This window comes from Haplochromis burtoni, unplaced genomic scaffold, assembly GCF_018398535.1.
Source record: "Haplochromis burtoni strain Fernald_Lab_line unplaced genomic scaffold, NCSU_Asbu1 Contig_1990, whole genome shotgun sequence".
Classification (NCBI taxonomy): Eukaryota; Metazoa; Chordata; class Actinopteri; order Cichliformes; family Cichlidae; genus Haplochromis; species Haplochromis burtoni.
Genome location: NW_024584351.1, coordinates 3,749 through 8,824, shown reverse-complemented (window position 1 = coordinate 8,824; position 5,076 = coordinate 3,749).

The following is a 5,076-nucleotide window of genomic DNA, read 5'->3' as shown; positions in this document are numbered from 1 at the left end:
GGGGGGGGGGGGGGTGGGGCGTTTGCCAGAGCATGTCTGTAAGACCCAATCTTGAGTTAGAATGATAAGAAGTCAGACAATAGGAGGGGTTGTTGACTTGCTGGCCATTTCGCTCTTCTGTCATGATTCGGCTGTGTGGCAGGCAGGAGAGGACCCAAACGCAAACTCACGGAGACAAAACGTAAACTCAAAAACACAGCTTTAATGCTGGCAAAAGAGTGAAACACAAAAACAGTACTAAACTAAACTGGGAAAGCTAAACATAAAGTATACCAGGAACCACGGGGAGAATCACACACAGCATGAGGGAGACTACGACACTGACAAAGAGAAACACAGGGCTTAAATACACAGAGGGATAACGAGGGAATGAGACACAGAAGGAGGGCACAGCTGGGAGTAATCAGGACTGGACGAGACAACGCAAAAGCTAGAAACACTCACATGAGGCATGGACCTTCAAAGTAAAACAGGAAACACACTGACTGAATTCTAAAACACGCAAACTTAACAGCAACTGGGGAGACAGAACATAGGAACCTGAAACATGGTACAAAACATCACAGTGGACATAACATGGAACACAGGGAAGCCATATAACAAAGCCAAAGAGCTAAACCTAAGATAACCATAACTGAGATCCAGGGAAACAAGAAACAGTACATCAAAGGACTCAAAACATAAACCATGATATAAAAGCACAGGATCTCTTCCAAATAAAATAGGAAACATAATGAGACGCAGACATGATAACCGGAACTTGACAACGTAAGACACAGACATGAAACACATGAAGAGCAGGGGAGACTTAACATGGGTTGGAAACACAAGGGGGAACTAATAAGCAAATGAACATAGGAGGCCTAATGAGCTTAACATACTATACACATTAAGATGAACTAAAACTCAAAACACTGGGTCCTAAGACCCAGGATCGTGACACCTCTGTTATAAGCTGTGTTACATGCTTAAGTAAATTATAAATGATGCTTTTCTATTTGTCTCTCTTTCTTTAACCTTTCAGTTTCACTTTTGAGGCACCAAACTTGTTTAGGACATGTCACACGTTGGGACAGCATGGCAGACCACTTAGTAATTATGAACATCCTGTTAGTCTTTATTATACAGGAATGTGCAAAGTCTCATTCAGACCTTCATTTCTTTATGTTTTATAAATGGAAATAAATAAATGGAATAAATGGAAAATAAAGGAATAAGTAGAAATACAGAATACAGAATACAATTCTTACTATTCATGTGTGCCCTTCCAGGCACCTGGTCATATCAAGATATCTCTACCAAAAACTTGGAACAGTTTAGTCCTGTTGTTTGAGCAGTTTTGGACCTGCCTGACCTCCTTGAAGCACTCTGTCTCACAGTATTACGGTATTACATTTAGAGGCTATGAAAAGTGAAGGTTAAAAGTACCCTCTCATACTTGATGTCAGGCGCAGTGGCCCGTGGGAATGGAGTGGACTCAAGTGCAGATTCAAAACCGGAGGCCAGGGGTGAAGTGTAACGAAAAGAGATTTTATTTTATAATGCTCAAAAGCTAACAGAAAGTGTAGACTAGAATCAATGAACATAAACTAGATGTCTAAGGCGAGAGAAAATACTGTGAATGATAACTAGACGGCAGGGATGCTGAGTGCAGGTACTGGGCAGGGGAAACTGTGGCGGGCCTGGGCACTGAAACAGAGGAGAGAGCAGTCAGGGGAATCCCACAGAGGGTTGCGAGTAAGTCTAAGGAGTGTACACTGAGCTGTCTTACAAACTTGCAGGTGAGGGTTGCGTGGAGAGGGGAGGCAGGAGAGGTCCAGGTGGGTGTTGCATGCAATGCAGGGAGGCAGGCAGGAAAGAGTGGCAGCTCCGACACGGAGAGTGATTACCGGCGGCAGCAAACTGGTATCCAGGAGAGCTTGGTAGGTGGGGTTCCGAGGCTGACGAGAAAAAAACAGAGATACGATTAATACATATGATGAGTCACCAAGGAATGGACGTGAGGCCGAGAACTGACTAAAGTTGGCAGATAATCTGGCGACGACCAGTTGAGTGCGCCGGTCATAAATACTGCTGGTACGATTGCCATCAGGTGAGGAACAACAAAGACTCCACCCAGTGGGGAGGAGCTGATGCTGTGGAAAACCACCCAGACCACGACACTACCCCCCCATCAAGGGTCGACCCCCGGCGACCGAGCCCCCCGCGGCCCGCGGCGAGCCCCGTAAAAAGCAGAAAGCAAAGCAGGATCCAAAATCAAGGAACGAGACACCCAGGACCGCTCCTCAGGCCCATAACCCTCCCAGTCCACCAAGAACTGCCGGACCCGCCCCCGCCGACGGACGTCCAGAATGCGCCGGACCGTGAAGGCAGGATGCCCATCCACGAGCCGGGCGGGAGGAGGGGGAGCGGAAGGAGGGCACAACGGACTCACGACCACCGGCTTGACCTGGGAGACGTGGAAGGTCGGGTGAATGCGCAGTGAGGAAGGCAGCTTCAACCGCAGCGCAGAAGGGCTGAGGACCCGCTCCACCTCGAAGGGTCCAATGAAACGCGGGGCCAGCTTACGAGACGCCACCTTGAGGGGAACGTCCTTAGCAGACAACCACACCTTCTGCCCAGGGGAGTAGGCAGGGGCTGCCCTGCGGCGACGGTCCGCGTACAGGGACTGGCGAGCAACGGACCGGCACAACGACCGACGGGTCAACCTCCACGCCCGCTGACAACGTCTGAGATGGTGTTGGACCGAGGGAACCTCAAGGTCGGCCTCCTGGTCGGGGAAGAGAGGCGGCTGGTAACCTATGGAGGCTTCGAAAGGCGAGAGGCCAGTAGCAGATGACGTAAGCGAATTGTGAGCGTATTCTGCCCACGGCAGCAATGAGGACCATGAGGCGGGGTTGGAGGCAGCGACACAACGGAGGGTGGCCTCCAGTTCCTGGTTGAGCCGTTCGGCCTGCCCATTCGTCTGAGGATGAAATCCTGAGCTCAAGCAGGGTTCTGCCCCGAGAGCGGTGCAGAACGACCTCCATACCCGTGAAATGAACTGAGGGCCCCTATCCGACACGATCTCGAGAGGTATGCCGTGGAGTCTGAAGACCTGCTCAGTCATAATCTTGGCGGTCTCTGTTGCGGTGGGGAGTTTGTTTAGGGCGACGAAGTGTGCAGCTTTAGAGAATCTGTCTACTACTGTGAGTATGGTGGTTTTACCCGAGGAGGCGGGAAGGCCAGTGACGAAATCCAATGCAATGTGAGACCAGGGGCGATGCGGTATAGTGAGGGGTTGCAAAAGTCCAGCTGGGCGTAGTGAGCTCGATTTGTTGCGTGCGCAGACAGGACAGGCAGCTACATATTCTTTGACGTCTTTATCGATAGTCTCCCACCAGAAATACCTTTTAAGGAGTGAACCTGTCCTCCCCCCACCCGGATGGCACGCAAATTTGCCCTTGTGGACCCAATCGATCACCTTAGGGCGAGCCCCGGTGGGGACATAGCGTCGGTTCGGAGGGCCCGTGCCGGGGTCTGGCTCCGTCTCCAGCGCACGGCGGATGTCTTCCTCCACGTCCCAGGCGACAGAACCGATCTTGACTCCTGCTGGCAAGACGGTGGGTGCATCAGACGGGTCACACACAGGGTCGAACTGGCGGGACAGGGCATCCGGCTTGGTGTTGCGGGTGCCTGGTCGGTAAGAGATGGAAAAGTTAAATCGAGTAAAGAACAGGGACCATCGAGCTTGACGCGAGTTGAGCCTTTTGGCTGTGCGTAAGTAGGTTAAGTTCTTATGATCAGTCCAAATAGTGAATGGATGCTCTGCCCCCTCCAGTAAATGCCGCCATTCCTCCAGCGCCAGCTTTACAGCAAGCAGCTCCCTGTCTCCAACGTCATAATTCCTCTCCGCAGGTGAGAGGCGGCGGGAGAAAAAGGCGCAGGGCTGAAGCTTAGCAGATGGGACCTGGTTTTGTATACAGTGCTGAGACTGGCAGACTCTGCAGAGTGTGTTGAATGATGCAATCAAGAGACTCCTATTCTTAAGAGAAACTTGTCTTGTTTCTGACAACATACCAGATGGCTAACAGACTGGTCTTGCTTTTTCCATGTATTGGTCACAAATTGTCAGATTCTGACTGACAAAAACCAATGGACCGAGAGACAGTCCGACTCAACTCAAGCCACAGAAAAAAGAAATAAACCATAAAATGGCTAAATTCATCTTTGTAGCTGATTTTGTATCACTCTCTCCCCTCACTTCTTATTATTAATTTTTCCCGTAGCTGCTTTTCTGTTGTTCATGATCGCCTGTTTCTTATTAATATCTCCTTGCACCTTATGTAAGTACTGCTTGTGCGAAATTGCAGATTTTTAGACCATTTCAACATAAATGATTACATAAAGCAGGAAATGTAAACATAGATGTGCAATAATCCTGACACTGAATTATTAAATAACTGAATAAAATGAAATTTGGTTTGCTATTATGGTGGCAGGAGTAGATATTATGTCTTTGTAAATCTAAATTCTGTATTACAACAAAGATATTGCTATTTAATGTAAAACTTTAAAATATATTTGCAACCGTAAATTGTCATGGTCCTCCGATCCTCACTGGCTGAATAATCTTTAAGAGAACAAAGAGATGGACTGCAAAGGATTTGCAATGGTGAGCTGCTTTGATTTGGGCAGGATTTTTAACCAGACTGACGGGAAAAGCCTCGGTTCCTTATTATTGCAACAAGTAGATGCAGGGTCGTAGAAACTCAACGAATTTGGGTATCCTAATCTGAGAAATTGCACCTTGTTGCGGTAGTAAGTGCAGGATCTTAGAAGTTCAATAATTTGGGCGTTCTAGTGTACGGTATTTTAGCACTTTTGCACCAGTGAAAAAAGGCAGAAAGGCTGAACAGCGGACACGCTTGTTCGTACAAAGGATCCTGAACTCAGTAAAACGGCTACTGGAGCTATGGGAGGCATTCCTCTATGTGGTCTGGTTGAAAACTCCAAGTGTGTGGAAGATGGTTGTGTGATAGAAAGAGATGTTGACAGGGATAAGAGCTTTTTGTTTGTAGTTTTTTTGTTTTGTTT